The following is a 20,835-nucleotide window of genomic DNA, read 5'->3' as shown; positions in this document are numbered from 1 at the left end:
TGTGTGTGTGTAAAAGAGAGAGAGAGAGTTGCCTGTGTGTGTCAGCCTCTGGGAGGAGAGGCCGGGGCCAACCCTGGGGAGAATGTATATATCCCCAGCTTTTTCCAGCTAGACTTTGGTGGGAGACTGAAGGGACCTTAGTCTTCTGAAATTTATGGGAAGAAGAGTTAGGAAGCTTAGAAATCTCCTAGTCGAGTCACTGCTGCAGGTGTTTTTCTGCAGAAATAGGTTATTCATTAGGGTCACTGTGAGGCAGTAGGTTTCGCCCAGCACTTTCTCAGACTTCCAGTGGGATGGAGGGCCCCTGAAGCTCGTTACCAGTAAATCTTGCCACTACATTAAGGACAAGTTACAACATGCAGGTGAATTCGTGTCTCTGTTGTAAATCATCTGAATATTCTCTTTAAATAAATATGGTGACTGGGGAAAGGGGTCAACTACTAAAGGGGCAAGGGAATTTTTTGAGGTGATGAAGTTCTTCTTTATCTTGGTTGTGGTAGTAGTTACATGACTCTATGAATTGCAGTATTAAAAAGGGTGAATTTTAGCATTTGTAAATTATAACTCAATACACCTGGCCTCCCTAAAACTATAGATGAATAAATAAAGAATGAATGGATGGATGAATGAGTGAATTTTTTTCACTTGTCTCCATGCTGCTTTGCCAGCCAGCGAGCCATTTAGACAACGTTTCCCTTTCAAAGGAAGGACACCACATAATCAGCTCTGGCCTGTGAGCTCATGATACCAGTAAAGCTGTTGCAGAAAAAGCAAAGATGGTATGTGTTTCCTTCTGGGGCAGATGACCTAACCTTCCAGGTAGCAATGCCCTTGTATGGTTAGCACAGGTAGGGAAATACCTAGCTCATGCTGACTCACCAGGTAAAAAATCATTTCTCTGGATGAGTCAGAATCACAAATGTGTTCTGAACAGTCTCACATGTCCTGCATTGTGAAAGGCTGAAAACACCAATGAGGGCAGACACTTGCAGGTCTCATTGGCCCTATATGGACATCAGCCTCAGTCTGCCGCACTCCCAGTCCCCAGCATAGCCCTGCTGAAGTCAGGCTCTCTCGCTCACTCAATCACATACCCAGTTAGGTACAGGAGAAACCGATTCAAATTTATGTTACTAATGTTGTTTATTTACTTATAGGTATACCTAATAATGGTAGAAGAAATGTTTCAATGTTAAGTATATTTCTGTACATATTTCTGAAGAGTAGGGGTGTGTCTGTGTGTATATAAGGATACGGAGTTAAAACAGACTTGGGCAATGTAAAATACCACAGAAAATAGGGGTTTCCAAGGAAAACATGGGGAAACGCTGTAGGAGAATCTAACGCATGCTATAGCTTTTAAAAGGAAACATTAATAGTGAAACATGCCCTCCAAGGGCAAGTCAGTAATAAATCTCATGTCAGAAATTACCTGTCAGTAGGATTATGTTAAATAATGTTGAATTGTTATTAGTCGGAGGGGAAAGAGCAGAGTAACTTTCTCAAAAGTGTTCAAAGAGTGTCATGTTTCACACACAAATCCCATTATTGTTTAACAGGATTTTTGTGCTTAACCCTTCTCAAAGATGTATTGAAAATTTTGACCATTTTAGTTCATACTCCAAATGCAGTCATTAAGGAAAAGAAGCCAAACTTTCTCTGCAGGAATTTGGAATTACCCAGAGGACTAGTGTATCTGATTAGATATCCATTGTAGAGTGTCCCAGTTGATAAATGTCTGCCTGCTTACTGGAGCCACAAAGAAAAATGTCTTCACTTCTTTGCCTCAGCAACGCAGTAATGAAATAGTGGAGTGGGGGCCTCCCTGTTTCAACATTTTGAGCATTTTGCTTGTTTTGGCCAAATGACTGAAAATGTATTTTCCCCTTGAAGAAAGTCTCATAGCAAATGTGTGAATTTTTAAGGTTCATTGCAATATATTTGGTCTGAAACTGAGTCCACTCACTGAGCCAGGGCCCAGAACCCTACCCCAGATGCAATGAAGATGGGGGCTACTGGGAACAGAGTGGGAAACATAACTAAGGTTGAAATGTGAGCTAACACATTGTCACGGGGCTTTTTCACTAAGGGCTGCTTATGACTCATAGGTGTCAAATCATCAAGTCATTACCCCTAGAATAAAAGATCATTTCGACTTTATGTGAACTGAATGAAGCGTGATCGCTGCATTGGATTTGGGTTTGTGAAAGACAAAGTCAGAGGTAAGCTTTGGAATCCCTCCATACACTTTGATTTCACTGCTTGATGACTGATCATTAGCTGTCCTGGGTCCCTTTTGGAAATTGTCATATTTAATGACATATTTGACTTCATGCCATTCAAACAAGATCTTGCCAGTGAGTGACTGCCTGAGCACAGTAGGCATTAGTGGAAATCTTTATTTCTTCAGGTCATCAAATCTCAATATTTGTAAATTACTCAAGCAATAATTTACAAATGGTCTTGGGAGTGGCTTAGGGTCATAGTTAAATTTTCCAATGTGCAAGCCACTGCATCCTTTGGGGGCTACTTAGAATCCAGAGGGGCTGATTGCCAGCCTGGAACATTCTGATCTGCTACAGGAATGCTGCATTGGGGGTAAGCAAAATGACATTAAAAAAAAAAATTATTTATTTATTTTAATTGGAGGACACAACACTGTGGTGGCCCCTGCCACACATCTACATGGATCAGCCATGGGCGCACATGCACCACCCCATCCTGAGCACCCTTCCCACCTCCCTCCCTACCCCATCCCTCTGGGTTGTCCCAGAGCATCAGCTTTGGGTGCTCTGCTTCATGCGTTGAACTCACACTGGTCATCTATTTTACATGTGGTAACATACATGTTTCAGTGCTATTCTCTCAAACCATCCCACCCTCACCTTCTCCCACATAGTCCAAAAGTCTTTTCTTTACATCGGTGTCTCTTTTGCCGCCTCGCTTATAGGATCGTTGTTACCATCTTTCTAAATTCCATATATATACATTATTATACTGTATTGGTGTTTCTCCTTCTGACCTACTTCACCCTGTATAATAGGCTCCAATTTCATGCATCTCATTAGAGCTGACTCAAATGCATCCTTTTTTATAGCTGAAAAATATCCCATTGTGTATATGTACCACAACTTCCTTATCCATTTGTCTGCCGATGGACATTTAGGTTGCTTCCATGTCCTAGCTATTGTAAACCATGCTGCAGTGAACATTGGGATACCTGTGTCTCTTTCAGTTCTGGTTTCCTTGGTGTGTATGCCCAGCAGCGGGATTTCTGGGTCATATGGCAGTTCTATTTCCAATATTTTAAGGAATTTCCACATTGTTCTCCATAGTGGCTGTACCAGTTTGCATTCCCACCATCAGTATAGAGGATTCCCTTTTCTTCACACCCTCTCCAGCATTTATTGTTTGTAGCCTTTTTGGTGGGCAGCCATTCTGACTGGTGTGAGATGATACCTCACTGTGGTTTTGATTTGCATTTCTCTGGTATGAGTGAGGTTGAGCACCTTTTCATGAGTTTATTAACCATCTATATGTCTTCTTTGAAGAAATGTCTGTTTAGTTCTTTGGCCCCCAGGAGGATACCATAATGATTCCACTGGAACTTTGGCCCACTTTTTGATTGGGTTGTTTATTTTTTTGGTAGTGAGCTACATGAGCTGCTTGTATATTTTGGAGATTAACTGTCAGTTGCTTCATTTGCTATTATTTTCTCCCACTCTGAAGGCTGCCTTGCTTATAGCTTCCGTCATTGTGTAAAAACTTTTAAGTTTAATTAGGTCCCATTTGTTTATTTTTGTTTTTATTTCCTTTACTCTGGGAAGAAGGTGGGTCATAGAAGATCTTGCTGTGATTTATGTCAGAGAGTGTTCTGCTTATGTGTTCCTCTAAGAGTTTTATAGTTTCTGATCTTACATTTAGATCTTTAATTCGTTTTGAGTTTATTTTCATGTATGGTGTTAGAAGGTATTCTAGTTTCATTCTTTTACACATGGTTGATCAGTTTTCCCAGCACCTCTTGTTAAAGATTGTCTTTTCTCCATTGTATATTTTTGTCTTCTTTGTCGAAGATAAGGTGTCCATAGGTGCATGAATTTATCTCTGGGCTTTCCATTTTGTTCCATCAATCATACTGTTTTGATGACTATCACTTTATAGTATAGTCCGAAGTCAGGAAAGTTATTTCCTCCAGTTCCAGTCTTCTTTCTCAAGATTGTTTTGGCTATTCGAGGTTTTTTATGTTTCCATACAAAATGTGAAATTATTTGTTCTAGTTCTATGAAAAATACCATTGGTAGCTTGATAGGGGTTGTGTTGAATCTATAGATTGCTTTGGGTAGTATGGCAGTTATTTGTGCTGTCCATTTGAGATTTGATCTTGCTGTTATCAAATGATTTCTTAATTACATTGCAAAATATATAGCTTATTAATATCCTGTTGTGAGTTAGTTGTAACAGAGGCTAGGCTACTGTCATCACCCACAACATATATAGTGAGATCAAGACCTAGTCAGTGAGACCATGCCTTTTTCATGAGATACCACCTTCACCAGCAGGTTGCCTGTCCTGGTCTAGTCAAGCTTCAGTCAAAACAGATTTTATACTCTTGTTATCACTTCTGAGAGATTCCTCATGCTTCAGTCATAATGAGAAACCCATTCATTTCCAAAAAACTTCTTACCTTCATGTGAAATCCATTCCTTCCATTCCTGGCCTAAAACCCTCTCTTTTTTTGTTTTTGTTTTTAATAATTAGGAAGAACTACCTTTTGTTCTAATTGTGAACAAAACTTCTTAAATATTTTAATCACAAACATTTCAGACATTATAGAAGTACAAAAGTCATGATAATGACCCAGCATGGACCTACCACACAACTTAAACAGTTATCAGCCCATAACTGGTCACTTTTTTTTTTTTTCATTTATTTTTATTAGTTGGAGGCTAATTACTTTACAGTATTGTAGTGGTTTTTGTCATACATCGACATGAATCATCCTGGGATTTACATGTATTCCCCATCCCAATCCCCCCTCCCACCTCCCTCTCCACCCGATTCCTCTGGGTCTTCCCAGTGCACCAGGCCCAAGCACTTGTCTCATGGAAACAGAACTGCCATATGACCCAGCAATCCCACTTCTGGGCATAAACACCGAGGAAACCAGATCTGAAAGAGACATGTGCACCCCAATGTTCATTGAAGCACTATTTATAATAGCCAGGACATGGAAGCAACCTAGATGCCCATCAGCAGGCGAATGGATAAGGAAGCTGTGGTACATATACACCATGGAATATTACTCAGTCATTAAAAAGAACTGGTCATGTTTCATCAGTGTATCTACCCATTCCCAGCGACTCCCAAGGTTATTAGAAGCAATATCCTGTATATCATAGCATTTTATCCATAAGTATTTGGAATATAAGTATGAAAGACAAGTTCATTAAAGTTTTTTAAAGAGAAGTAACCATGATACCAGGTTTCCCAGGTGATGCTAATGGTAAAAAAATAAAATAAACCTGCCTGCCAATGCAGGAGATGCAAGTTCAATCCCTGAGTCAAGAAGATCCCTGGAGGAGTGCATGGCAACTCACTCCAGTATCTTTGCCTGAAGAATCCTATGGACAGAGGAGCCTGGCGAGCTATAGTGCGGGGGGTCACAAAGAATCAGACACACTGAAGCAACTTGGCACAGAATAGCACACAACCATGATACCATACTTTCACCTGAAAATTTACCCATAGTTTAGTATTTTTAAACATCTTTCAGACTTCCTTATTTGTTACATAGGATTTTTGCCCTTTATTTTTTATTAATTAATTCACTTTATATTTCTCGTATAGAATTGCAACAGTGGTGGGCATAGATGGAGCCTGAGTTCTCGGCAGGGAAACTCTGGTATGAATCTATAGGAGATGGTCATTGGATTCCTGACAGGGAGCTTGGTGATCAGTCTCTTTTCAGAGGTCAGGGTGAGAGAGCTGTAAGTCTTGGAGATGGCATCATATTGGTCAAGAGTGGCAGCGCAGCCCCCAGCCGAGGTATGGCAGTCATCCATACTGGCCATCAGTAGTGACTTCTTGAGTGCAGAGGCCAAGATGATGCCAGTGTCTCTGGGGAGGAAAGAGAAACTCACCATGGAGTGGGGTCTTGCAGGGATAGTGTGGTACTTGCCTGCCTTGTTCTTCCAGGAGCATTGCCACACTGGGACAATGGAGAGCTTGAGCAGGATGATGTCCCCTAGGATGGCCGTGATTACTTCTTTGGAGCACTCAACACTCAGACTGACATGCCCATTGTAGTGCAGATGGCAACAGATACCTTGCACCTGGTCCAATGGCTAGCATAGGTCTGCTTTTGTGTGGATAGTATCTTCAACACCTCATCCTTGAGGCACATCCCCAGGAGAAAGTTGGTGATTTCAGATTCTGTGATGGGCATGGAGAAGAGAGAAATCTCCTCCAGGGATTTGGTCTTCCTGTCCTTGACCAGGAGCCCAGCTTGGCCTTGATTTCTCCACCTCAGTGATGTGAACTTCCCACTCCAGGGCCCCATGAACACCAGTATGTCCGTTCCATTTGGTGTTTTCCCAGATAACAAGTACACTTTATTTTAATTGGGACAGAAATACTCTCTATATATTGAAATTGGTTGACCTGTCTTTCATGATGCTTTCACATCACATTCTGCTCCCTTCCCCTCCTTGTTTTGTTTTGCCTTGAAATTTATTTGCTAAAGAGTTTGTAGAGTTTTGCAGACTGTGAATATTGTTGATTCCATTCCTATGCTTTCAGTTTAACAAGTTCCTTTGTTTCTTATATTTCCTATAAATTGATGATTTAGACTTTCTCAGCTTGATTTAGCATCAAGTTCATTTTTTTTGAAAGAGTACTTCATAGACAATGTGGAGTACTTCTGTCAGGAGGCATCAAATTCTTTAGGAATCTGACAATCATTGACAGTCCTTGCCTAGATCCATTACTTTGGAAATTGCAAAATACTGAAGTACAGTTCTATCATCTCTGCTTCATTTTTTAGCTGGAATACATCTGTAAGGAAGACCTACCTTCAGCTATGTGACTACCTTGAAGCCCAGTTTAAAACTTCCTTTAACTCTTTCCACATCTTTCCTTGCTGCCATTATGGTGCACATGAATGTCCTGGCTGATGCTCTCAAGAGTATCCACAATGCTGAAAAGAGAGGCGAATGCCAGTTGCTTATTAAGCCATGTTCCAAAGTCATCATCAGGTTTCTAACTATGATAATGAAGCACGGTTGCACTGGTGAATTTGATAACATTGATTATCACATGGCTGGGAAAATTGTGAACCTCACTGGCAGGCTACATAAGTGTGGAGTGATCAGCCCCAGATTTGATGTGCAATTCAAAGATCCAGAAAAATGGCAGAATAGCCTGCTCCCATCCCTTCAGTTTGGTTGCATTGTACTGACAACCTCAGCTGGCATCAGGGCCCATGAAGAAGCAAGACGAAACACACAGAAGGGAAAATCCTTGGATTCTTTTTCTAGGAATGTAATATGTACAAATAAAATGTTTCAGAGGACAGAGGCAAAGCAACAGCAACAAGAAAAACTTTCTGTAGCCTATGGCTCATTTGTTTTAGGGACAGAGAGATGTCCTTTTTTCCAGTAAGTATCCAGAAACAACACTTCACCCATAAAAGGAGATAGCATGTAGCAGGAAAAACCAAGCCAGGGGATTAGGAGTCATGGCTCTGTCTCTGGGATCTGTATTGATGCTGGACAAACTGTGTCATTTCTGAGAGCTGGAGGTTCCAAGCCCCTACCTATACTTCAGAGAAGCAGTTTTTCCCTAATTTCATTTGAACAAATCAGCCCATGACTTTTAAAATAATTTTATTAATATTTTATTGAAATATAGTTGATTTATAATGTCATGTTAATTTCTACTGTACAGCAAAATGATTCAGAATGCGCATGCTTTCTTTTTCATATTCTTTTCCAGTGTGGTGTATCACAGGATATTAAATATAGTTCCCTGTGCTACATAGGAGGACTTTATTGTTTATCCATTCTATACGTAATAATTAGCATCTCTTAACTCCTAGTTCATCCCTCCCCTACCCCCACTATCCCTTGGCAACCACAAGTTTGTTCTCTATGTCTGTGAATCTGTTCCTATTTCATAGATAAGTTCACTTGTGAGGCCATGGCTTTCTATCACTGAAGTCTCTTTCAGTGAAGACTTTTTATGATTTTCATTTAGGATAAAACAAAACCTGTAAATCCACATCAGGATATTTAGAAGCCAAGGACAAAAAAGAGCTAAGTATTATTTCTAAGAATGTGTTATTTCATTTATTCATCCATTAATTCAGTGGTTCATTTATATTTTTAGTCTTTAAGCAGGGCTTTATGCTGTCTAAGTCTCTTTAACATCTAGAGCTTGAAAGTGGGTTTTGTGAGCAGTAACCTGTAGGGGATTTCCTGGGGGTACTATCCTCGAAGCCTCAGCCTGAGGATCAGAGAGTTGAGGAAAGGATGCTGGGATTCTTGGAAGTCTTTATTGATATCATCCATAAGAATGAGTCCATGTACTTGACAGCTGAGTTTGGAATTTTCCTCATGGAAAGACTCCGGAGGAGTCAGTGTAGAGGGTATTTAACAATATTCCTTAGAGGGAAAGCAATTTAGCAGAACATCTGAAGAACTCTCACTAATTGTTTATGTGATCAAGTTAATCTCAAATCATAGAGAAAAAATATGATCAATGATCCTACTTGCAAACTCCTCATCCAACTGTCCTTCAGTTCTTTGTGAAGAGAACTCTCATCCACACAGCTAATGAGTGAATATAGATTACAAGCATTAAGTTTGGTTTTAGCACAGTCTCAGGTTCCAGGTAGGAAATATAGACTCTGCTTTCTCATTAGTGCCCCTGAAATTTTGCTCTGGGTATGTGTATTCAAAGTGGTTCATGTTGATGGGGACTTCCCTGAAGGTTGAGTGGTAGAGACTCCACACTTCCACTGCAGGGGACACCAGATTGATCCCTGTTTGGAAACTAGGATCCCTCACACTGTGCACTGTAGCCAAAAAAAGAAAAGAGAAAACAGAAACTCTTTTCTCAATAAAGTGAAGAAAATATTTAAGATAAACAAAGAAACCAATGTGGCTCATGTCAAGGGGGTGAGTGGAGGAAAGCAGAAAACACAATCCCAGAATCCATCATTGGAATCACACTGGCTTGTGACAGAGGCAGCACAAAAATAAACTCGACAGTTCTCACCTCTGAAACTAGGCGCAATGGGGGCTTCCCTTCCTCACAGTTTCACTCAGTACTTAATCATAGAAGGTGCTGCTGCTTCCCTGGCACTTAATAATTTAATAATGGGAGCAGTTCCTGGCCGGAGATGTTATGAAACAACCTGGAGAGTAAGAGGGGCACAAAAAAAGAGCAGTGCTTCACTTCACAAATTCAGAGCCTTTCTTGGAGGCCATGAAGTTCTCAATTCAAGTAAATTATCGCCAACAAATATTTATTTATTCCCTTGATGAATATTTATCAAGTGGCTCCTTTGAGCAGCATGCGGTGTTGGTGTCACCCTGACACGGAGATGACAAGAAGCAGTCCCTTATAAGCAAAAGGCAGAGACGGTTTGCACAACTCATTATGAAACGAGGTAAACTTTGATAGCTCTGTGTGAAAGGGGTACAACTGAAAGTTTTATGAGGACATGATCGGAAGAAGTTATTTCTAGGTGGAGATTGAGAGGCAGCCTAGTAAAGGAGATGGCACTGAGACCACACATGGAAAACTGGGGAGAATTCTAGCAGGAGAAGGCAGCAGGGAGGAGGCAGGAGGCATTGAGGACGGAGCATCCACAGTGAGCCAGGGTAAGGCATGGGGAACAGCTCCCCCACTTAGCATCCATGAATTCCTAAAGACGTTTGAGCTTGGAATCCTTGCCTGTGCCGCTAGTTGAGACCACAATGCTATATGAAAAGGAGATGTGCTTTATGTTTCCCTCATTTGTGTCAACTGCACTCCTACTGATCTTGTCAGAAATCACATTCATCTCAGATTCTGAAAACACACACACACACACACAACTCCATTTCATTCTATTTTTTACCCTGCATCAACACATCTGCTTCTCCGTCAGATGCAGCTCTGATTTTAGGACTGGTGTTGCCCTAGGCTCCCCTGAGTAGCCACCCACGTGGTGAACAGTTGTCCTACTTTTCAGGGTTCCAGGCCTCCTGTGCCTTTGCCCAGGTAACCCTGTAGGACCGGTAGGGCTCTGGGATTCTAGGTCTCTACACTGGTACAGCCACTCACAGAGGGGGCAGGTCTCCCACCCCAGCCTCCCCTGAGATATGGCAACTCACCAGATTGTGGGTAAACACTGCCCCCACCCAACTGGCTAAACACTAACTTTAACAATTTGATTCCTGCTTCACAAACTACCAGTGGGGTTAGGCTAGGGATCACAATTCAATCACTTTCTTTCTCAATTTGAGAAGGGGAAATTCCTTGCAAAAGGAATACAGGTATAATTCAGACATTGTAACATTCTCTTTAAGACAACAGCAGTCACTCTCTAGATGCACAGAACATTTTATGATTGATCAGAAACTTTCAAAGACAGGATCCACTTTGATTCTTGTTACAGGATTTATCATTATTCCCACTTTATATATAAAGAAATCAAGAGGCCCATTCATTAACATAATAAAAATCATGGCTCTCATCTGGGCACATCTCCACATTTTGTCCAAAGCACTTTACATTTTTTTTTTTTTTTAGCACTTAACATTTAACTCATTGAAGCCCCTGAATTGTTCTGTGAGGTAGATGGTTGTTGTCCTCATTTTGCTCCTGAAGGAAACAGGCACAGAGGAGTTCTATAGTTTGCTCAAAGGCCCACAGCTAGTATCTGGGAGAAGACTTGCCCAGTGTGGCTCTAAGGGAGCACTAGGTGGCCCATAGCCTGGGTCTGAAATACAATGCTTATCCAGATCTACCACTCACCCAGCCAAGAGAATTCCTGAATATCGTGTGTTCCATGGCAAACGTTTCTGCTAGACAAACGCCTTCAAAGACCTTCAAACACCTTCTCTATCCTTGTTGTTGTTCAGCCGCTCAGGTGTGTCTGACTCTTTGTGACCCCATGGACTGCAGCACACCAGGCTATCCTGTCCTTCACCATCTCCCGGAGTTTGCTCAAACTCATGTCAAGTGAGTTGGTGATGCCATCCAACCATCTCATCTCTGTCCTCTTCTCCTCCTGCCTTCAATCTTCCCCAGCTTCAGGGTCTTTTCCAGTGAGTTGACTGTGCATCAGGTGGCCAAAGTACTTTAACTTGAGTAGATTTTGTTTGTTTGGCTGTCCTGGGTCTTCATTGCTGTGCGGAAGCTTCTTTAGTTGCACTGTGAAGGCTTCTCATTATGGTGGCGTTTCCTGTTGCAGAGCACAATGTCTGGAGTGTGTGAGCTTCAGTAGTCGCAGCACATGGGATCAGTAATTGTGGCTCCTGGACTCTAGAGCACAGGCTCAGTAGTTGTGGCTCGTGGGCTTAGTTGCTCCTCGGCATGTGGGATCTTCCCCGATCAGGAATCACACCCTCATCTCCTGCATTGGCAGGTGGATTCTTTACCACTGAGCCACCAGGGAAGGCCCTAACGGGTAAATTTTGAGATAACTCTAAAGGAGAAAATTGTTTGGTGCCTGCTTATTTTCCCCTGTCATTTGACATTGAGATACACAACATTTCCAGTGAGAAAACCACACATCTAAGCCCTTCCCTGTTTCTCCAAGATGGCAATGAAGCATTCTCTGGGAATAAGAGGATGTTTCCATGTTTTGTGCAGAACAGAGGCACATGGGGAAACAGCAGTGGACTCAGCACTAGAAAACCTGGATTGTGCTCATGGGCTAAAGGTGTGACCTTGGACTAGTTGTTGTATCTCTCTGAGCCTCAACTGTTATCAAGTAGTGACTCTTCTGCCTGTATCATGTTAAAAAAAAAAAAGAAGATTATAAGAATTTGTATGAAATCTGTAGCATACCATACAAATGTGGTGAGCTACTACTGTCCTTTACAGTTTCTAACCATAGTTTGCTTTTTTTTTTTCTCCTCAAAGCTTATTGTTGTACTTCAGGGCAAGAGATTTTTTTAAAAAAGAGATTCCAAATCAGTTTGTAAGTTTCTGCACAATTCAGGCATTATTATAATGAAATGAGCTTGATTTATTAAAAATTCTCAAAACAATAACTTTTAGGCTGGTACAATAATTCATCCCTTATTGGTTTGAGCCAAGGATATATTTAATCTGTATAGAGGAGAGAAATAACTTTTGTGATTTTCTCATATATTCTTCTAGAAAATTCAGAGAAGGTCAAATTTTTAAAATTTGAAAAGATTTCAGCTTTGAAAATATTTGCTTTTGAGTTAAATATATCTTGATGAATGGAAACAATATTGCATGGTAGTGAAGAGTGGGCTTCAGGGAGAAGTAGAACTTATGACTAGTCAGAAGAGTTGGTCTTGAGTTCTGGCTCCACCACTTACTGTTCTGAGACATTAGGCAGATTTTTGAGCTGCTCTTGGTCTCTTTTCCTCACCTGAAAAATGAGTACATAATAATAATTAACTATATAGGTGTTTATGAGGATTAAATAAAATAATACATGTGAGCATTTAGCATGGTAAGTGCTCAAAACTTGTTAGCTTTTTCTGAAAAAAATTGCATACTACAGAATTCCTTCTTTCAGCCTGAATACACCATATTTTCTTTATTCATTTGTTTGTCAGTGGACATTTAGGTTGTTTACACGTCATAGCTACTATGAATAATACTTCTATGATTATGGGTGTGCTACAGATGGAATTCCAGTTGAGCTATTTCAAATCCTGAAAGATGATGCTCTGAAAGTGCTGCACTCAATATGCCAGCAAATTTGAAAAACTCAGCAGTGGCCACAGGACTGGTAAAGGTCATTCCATTCCAATTTCATTCCAATCCCAAAGAAAGGCAATCCCAAAGAATGCTCAAACTACCACACAATTGCACTCATCTCACATCCTAATAAAGTAATGCTCAAAATTCTCCAAGCCAGGTTTCAGCAATACGTGAACTGTGAACTTCCAGATGTTCAAGCTGGTTTTAGAAAAGGCAAAGGAACCAGAGATCAAATTGCCAACATCTGCGGAATCATCACAAAAGCAAGAGAGTTCCAGAAAAACATCTATTTCTGCTTTATTGACTATGCCAAAGCCTTTGACTGTGTGGATCACAATAAACTGTGGAAAATTCTGAAAGATATGGAAATACCAGACCACCTGACCTGCCTCTTGAGAAATCTGTATGCAGGTCAGGAGGCAACAGTTAGACCTGGACATGGAACAACAGACTGGTTCCAAATAGGAAAAGGATTAAGTCAAGGCTGTCTATTGTCTCCATGCTTATTAACTTATATGCAGAGTACATCATGAGAAACGCTGGGCTGGATGAAGCACAAGGTGGAATCAAGATTGCCGGGAGAAATATCAATAACCTCAGATATGCAGATGACACCACCCTTATGGCAGAAAGTGAAGAGGAACTAAAAAGCCTCTTGATGAAAGTGAAAGAGAAGAGTGAAAAAGTTGGCTTAAAGCTCAACATTCAGAAAACTAAGATCATGGCATCTGGTCCCATCACTTCATGGGAAATAGATGGGGAAACAGTGGAAATAGTGTCAAACTTTATTTTTCTGGGCTCCAAAATCACTGCAAATGGTGATTGCAGCCATGAAATTAAAAGACACTTACTCCTTGGAAGGAAAGTTATGAGCAACCTAGACAGCATATTAAAAAGCAGAGACATTACTTTGCCAGCAAAGGTCTGTCTAGTCAAGGCCATGATTTTTCCAGTGGTCATGTATGGATGTGAGAGTTGGACTGTGAAGAAAGCTGAGTACCGAAAAATTGATGATTTTGAACTGTGGTGTTGGAGAAGACTCTTGAGAGTCCCTTGGACTGCAAGGAGATCCAACCAGTCTATCCTAAAGGAGATCAGTCCTGGGTGTTCATTGGAAGGACTGATGCTGAAGCTGAAACTCCAATACTTTGGCCACCTCATGTGAAGAGTTGACTCATTTGAAAAGACCCTGATGCTGGGAAGGATTGGGGGCAGGAGGAGAAGGGGATGACAGAGGATGAGATGGCTGGATGGCATCACCGACTCGATGGACATGAGTTTGGGTAAACTCCGGGAGTTGGTGATGGACAGGGAGGCCTGGCGTTCTGCGATTCATGGGGTCACAAGGAGTCGGACACGACTGAGCGACTGAACTGACCTGAACTGAAAATCTCTTCGAGATCTGAGATCTTGATTCTCATTCTTTTAAATAAATACCCAGCAGTGGAATTCGGGGATCATATTGTAGATAAATGTATAAATCTTCCCAGCCCAAGGATCAAACCACATGTCTTGCGTCATCTGCATTGGTAGATGGGTTCTTTACTACTGGTGCCACCTGGGAAACCCCAAATATGTGTGCATGTGTGGGTATTTTTGAGACTTCTGTACATTTTTTGGGCTTCCCTATAGCTCAAATGATAAAGAATCTGCTTGAAATTCAGGAGACCCAGGTTCAATCCCTGGGATGGGGAAATCCTCTAGAGAAGGGAATGGCAATCCACACCAGTATTCTTGCCTGGAGAATCCCATGGACAGAGGAGCCTGGCAAGCTACAGTCCATTGGGTCACAAAGAGTTGGACATGACTGAGCAACCAACTACTACTATTACTCTGTACTGTTTTCTATCAAACTTCACCATTCTGTATCCCCACCAACAATATACAGGTGTTTCAACTTATCCACAGCCTCGTCAGCACTAACCTTTGGGTTTTCTTTGATGCTAGCCATCATGACTGGTGTGAGATGTTAACCCCATTGTGGTTCTGATTTGCATTTCTCTGATGATAAGTGATATTGAGCATTTTTTTCATATACATGCTGGCCATAAAGTTATTATGTTAAGTGAAATGAGCCAGTCACAAAAAGACAAATACAACATGATTCTCTTAATATGAAGTACCTAAAATAGTTGAATTTATAGAATCAGAGTGGAGTGATGGTTGCTAGGAGGTCAGAGGAAAAGGGAATGGGGAGTTAGTTATTAGTCAACCAGCATGCAGTGTCAGTCAAGAAAGATGAATAAGCTCTAGAGACCTGCTATTGTATAACATTATACCAACAGTCAACAATAATGTATAAAGTGTAATAATAATATGTAATAAAGTGTATAAAATGTAATAATATACTTAAAAGTTTGTTAAGAGGTTATATCTTATGTTAAATATTCTCACAACAAGAAAGTATTTTTTTTTTAATTCTAAAGTAAAAATGGTCCTAAAAGTTGGGAATGTCTGACACTGTTTATAAATTTATGAAAAAATATTTTCCAATGTGGCTATTCAGATCATCCTCACAGAATTGGTCAGTTCTTAAGGTTGATATGATATAAGCCTAATAATGCCTTTTTAAATTAGATCTAGTATTGGCTCATGACCTTTTGATAATGCTAAAATAAGAGATTCATCAATAAGAAGTAATTGGATAGGAAGAAGAAAAGGCATTGACCTGATAAATTATTTTGTACAGATCAATCAATAACAGAACCCTGGTACCTTCCTAGGTAAGCACCCAAACAGTCTTCTGACATCATTTCTGGAATAGGATGGTCTCACTAAACCCAAGATTTGGCTCTCCAGGAAGCTTCTATCTTAAACTAAATCCTACTCAATAGTAAATAGATTTTGATTTAATATCCTTGAACTGATGAGTTTGCTTGGATTATTGTATGACTTAAACAATAAATAAAAGTTATCTCCATCGTACATACAGTTGGAACTGAATCAGTAAAAGACTTAAAATTAATAGCTCAGTGGAGTTGTAAATGCCAAGTCTCTGATTTATACTCTGTTATTGAAGTAGCAGAAATAGAAGGAAACTTTTCTTTGGAAATGCCCAAAATCACAATTCCTGAACCATTTATGCTAATATTGTTGAGGTCTTTGTTTTGGAGCCATCTAATGAGAAAAGCTACCTTGGAAGGAATTTCTTTAATTTCTTCAATGACTAATTTCATTTGGAAGAAGTAGTTTCATTTATACCAAGTGTATTAGTGAACAGTGTTACAAAAGAATTCTACTATTAAAGGGAGCATTTTAGAGCCCACTTTTCCTATGAAGTCACACCCATCAAGATCATGTCTTGATATCTCTAGATTTTCACACAGGCCTGGTACCTAATAAAGATCATGATTGTCTCCAGAAAGAATCATCTTTAGATGATAAAGGTGTTCACAGGGTAAAAGTTTCTAACTACAATTTATATTTCATCTTATGGAGATACTAAGAACCATATGGGCTTCCCTGGTGGCTCAGATAGCAAAGAATCTGCCTGCAATGCAGGAGACAAGGGTTCCATCCCTGGCTTGGGAAGATCCCCTGAAGAAGGGAATAGAAACCCCCTCCAGTATTCTTGCCTAGAAAATCCCGTGGACAGAGGAACCTAGCGGGCTACAGTCCTTGGGGTCACAAAGGGTCAGATATAACTGACAAACACACACAAAGAAACCATACGTCTAGAAAATGCCTATACCATTCGCTTTTCCATACCTGGCCCCAGGCTCCTCCCTTGTGACCCCCTTGTTGGCATCCAGAGCCATCATGGTGAAGAGGAAGGAGGCCACAGATTAACCTGCATTTAAGAATATGCCTATCCAGTCAGCCACTTTCGAGTCAAGATATGTCTGTAAAATATTGCCTGTCCTCTGCCGTAGAATTGCTGTTAACCAAAGAGAGAATCAAATAAAAAAAGGGAGAATGAAATGAAAATCTGTGATCCAGTTGCTTTTGAAGATGAAGGAATGCTTACTGGCTTTAACATTTTACAAAACCAATGAGAAGTCCCTAGAATTAATTTTATCTAAAATCTAGTCCCAAATTTGGAATTGAATGCTAATCAAAAAAGTTATATTAAATCTCTATTTCCAAAATAATTTCAGAATGACGTGGACATTTCCACATGCCTAATATGGCAGCACCTCCCGAGGGCCCTCAGAGCTGAGTGGCCTTGGAATTGTGTAGTGAGACTAGAGCAGCCCCTAGAGATGTCCAGACTAGGATTAGTCAGAATCTAATCCAGTCTTGGCTGGCCCTGGAGATTCAGAGGGGTCACAGGGAATCCTGCGTCTCTGGTAGAATAATGTTTGCCTTGTCAGGCAGTGTGTAAAAAACTATTGGCATGCAGGGTTACTGATAAATGCCAAGAGCCAGAAAGTTTGGGTTATGATGGTTATGAACAAAGGAAAGTATTTACAATATCCCTTTTGCCCCAAAATAGATTCTAAACACTCTACAAGCACAATGGAATGCATCCATTCATTTCTAAATGGGTCGTCTCCTACCCCCATGTTTAGGTCATAGCTATTTCTAGACTTTCATGTGACAAGACCTTCACAGACCAAATTCAGTAGTGTCACCTTCTGAACCAAGTAACCACATATGCTGCGGTTTTCCCTTGTTTATTTTGCCTTGTTTTGTTTTACACTGCCTGTATCACTAGTGTCCCAATCAAGGTCAGCAGATTGAATTCAACCCCATTCATTTAAATGAGCGATAAATTCATGCCAGCACCATGATCTCACCCCCCTGAGTAGCAGAATGTGGCCATGCAGTGCTCTGAAGTCAATCTTCCAGACGCAAGTGTTCAGTGTGACCCTGAAACCACACCTGAAAGACAGGATGGTGTCGTCATACCAGCATGCATTCTGACTTCAGCTTCATTTATTAAGGGCAACATGTATCCGGAGGTGAAAGAAAAACTTGAAATGGTTGATGTATTGTTATAATTGAGGAAGTGCCGGTAATTCAGATAAACGATATCAATGGAGAAGATTCATCCAAACACTAGCGTGGAATTTCCTAATATTTGCTGCCAATTTGCTATCAAGTAGATGGTTAGGAAGTCTCAGGTGGATGCTAATTGCACAAGGGCCAAAGAGAATCTTATTACCAGGGTGGAGGTCAGTGATGAACATTGTGATATGAAGTCATATGCCTTGCAATGCAGCTCTTTGCAGTTTTCCAGGTTGGAGATCACTGTGCAGGCAATGTTGAATGTTCCCTGTGAGTGAAACTTGGAGGAGGAGAGAGTGGCAAGTTCCGCTTGTCGCCAGGTGAACTCTGATACACATAGACAGATTCTCTCTCTCTCTCTCTCTCTCTCTCTCACACACACACACACACACACACACACACACACAGAGCCTTCCTCTCTCCAATTATATATCCCCTTAAAGATGTTCATTAACCAGTCACACAGGAAGGAAAAGAAAACTCTTGCCAACTTGTAGCCATCAGACCTGCCTGCTACTGCAGCTGTTTACAAGACTATGAAGGTGTACTCTAGCAATGAAGGGGCACCCAAAGAGGAAGGAGACTGCACCATCCTGTAACAACTAGGGCTAATAGAGCAGAATTTTAACTGTATTAAAATTGTATTATGTCTGCTGAGTGTTTTATATACATTTTCTCAGTTAATTATTATATCAGTGTCTTAAGGTAGAGACTGTATTTCCATTTTACGGATGAAGAAACTGAGGCTCAGAGATGTTTAATGACACGGTCACACAAATCCACTCTAAACCACTGTGCAATGCAAGCCAAAATAGGAGTGTATAGAATGGCAACTTGTTGTTCTGTACCAAATGCAGTCTCTACTTATATATGTATGAATGTGAATGACTTATCATATGTTTAGGCCTGAGCATGCCCAAGATCCCATAGATGGACACTTGCACACTCTTACACTGGTGGTCCTGTTACCAAATGTTTTGACCTTGTGGTAGCCTCTGGTCATATTCTAATATTTTTAGTCAAAGTTATAATAAAGAAATCTTTCTACTTCAAAATAGCCTTGCAGATCAAACTCTGGACAATCTGAAATGCCACTTCCCTGTTTGGCGAGGGTTAAATGGTTGTCTCAGGCCAGTGTTTAGTTCACAGTCTATAAATGGCTCTTACTCCTTGATCTGAGTCACTGTATGTATTAAAGCAAAGTCACTTACAGATCAATTTATTTTTAGCATCTTAAAGAAACAGATTCAACAGGGAGTGTTTGTCAGACCACAGGCTAACTTGAAGGAAAACTTATCTTGGTGCGGAACTTTCTTTCTTCTTGATTCCTCTGCCTACAGCTCTCTGCTTGTGCTAGGTCTTTGCATATTGTATTAAAATGTTTTGAATTATTTAAATAGCAGACTGGCAGAACTTTATGCCAATATCTTACATAGTAGAGAAGTTTTGTGGTGTGCAAGTGGCAGAGCCTTTTGCATTTTAAGTAAAAGAATGTTGGGGAATAAAGAGTACAGTTACCTACCTTTCAACTTTGTAATAGAAATTTTCTCTAAGATGAAAACCCAGGAATATGATTAAGCACAGTGATGATAATGATAATGGGATGATGCTGGTGATGGTGATGAGGGTAGTGAGCGATGACGTTGATAAGCACCACCACCATTAGAAGAGATTCCGGATCCATCCGTTAAATGAATATGGCATGCTGCCCTCTACAGGTATGCAGTCTAAACCGTATAGTATTAAAATCGCACAAATAGGTAAAGCAATCTCAATTACACAGACCAATGTATAAATGCAAGTTGAATATTAAAGCCAGTTAAATAAGTAAAACCTTTATACTCTACAGGTCTAATTTGTGTAAATTCTGAAGCCAAAGAAGAAGCAAGGATTTAGTAACTCATTTATTTTACATTTCTCTTCTGAGTTTTTGAATGTGTATATTTGAGGCCAATGACAGAAGCAAGAAAGACCAGCTGGGAGTTCATAGACAGTTGAAAAACTGTCTGCTATCATAATTTTCTGCTGACAGTTGAAAAAGCTAATTGTCCTCTGGTTTGGTTAAGACCTGTTATTTATGGATAAGGTATTTAATGGTATTTAATGAACAATTGATGAATTACAATAGGTCTAAAAACATTACATTTGTTTGTATTTCAAAAAGATTGGCTTTTATATCACATTCAACCAACATTTTTAGAAACTAAACTAGCAGGCTTTGGAAAAAAAAAAAGAGGGTCTGCCTGGCTCCATCTCTACCCTTCTACTCCTGCCACACCCCAGTCAATAGTCTTGTTATTTCAGTATCTGAATTGAATGTTTTCTTCAATTTACCCTTTACTGTTCCTTGCTGGTGATATGAACCAACAGAAGAAAAACTGCTAGGCAAAGAATCTTTAGAACTGATTTCTTATACTCATGTTCCACCCTTGAGTTTAGTTTAAGTTTGTTCATTCTGATCACTGAGCTGTTTTTAATGCTATTTCTTTCCTCTAAAAGGAAGGGCTGTCTCAATGGGGCTGAGAACCCATGAGTCTGAACTTTTTGGGATTTTGCCATGCAAGCCAATGAATACATAGAGCAGTGGTGATGAGCACCAGCTTTAGAGCAATCCTGGGCTCGTGTCTAGCTTCCTCCACTTACCTGCTGGGTGACTGTGGAGCTAGTTATAGAATGTCTCTGAGCCTCAATTTCCCATCCGCAAATGACTACAATAATATTTACCTCAGAGGAGTTGGGGGAGGATTTAAAAATACAGTACAGGATGAAGCATTTTTGTAAGTACCATCATTTTTCATTCCCATGACCACCTTGTAAGGAAGAGGCTACTATCACCCCAACTTACAGAATGAGGAAATACAGCTTAAGGAGGTTATGAATGAGGTTAAGTAAATGAATCCCAGTTACAGGTCTGGTAGATGTGGAGCTGGG

General features: G+C 40.4%; 1 protein-coding gene and 2 pseudogenes across 2 annotated transcripts in view; 2 read left to right on the top strand and 1 right to left on the bottom strand.

Annotated features, from left to right (window-relative positions):
- Nucleotides 1–20,835, top strand: part of CREB5 (cAMP responsive element binding protein 5) — a 431,442-nt gene that overhangs the window by 215,173 nt on the left and 195,434 nt on the right. The gene's annotated exons all lie outside the window — the stretch shown is intronic.
- LOC136171039 (small ribosomal subunit protein uS5 pseudogene) lies at nucleotides 5,821–6,559 on the bottom strand (annotated as a pseudogene).
- On the top strand, nucleotides 7,141–7,535 carry LOC136171115 (small ribosomal subunit protein uS8-like; annotated as a pseudogene).

The sequence above is a fragment of the Muntiacus reevesi genome, chromosome 6, assembly GCF_963930625.1.
Source record: "Muntiacus reevesi chromosome 6, mMunRee1.1, whole genome shotgun sequence".
In the NCBI taxonomy this organism is placed as follows: domain Eukaryota; kingdom Metazoa; phylum Chordata; class Mammalia; order Artiodactyla; family Cervidae; genus Muntiacus; species Muntiacus reevesi.
The sequence above is the reverse complement of the archived record's forward strand: the minus strand, read 5'-3'. Positions and strand labels throughout refer to the sequence as shown.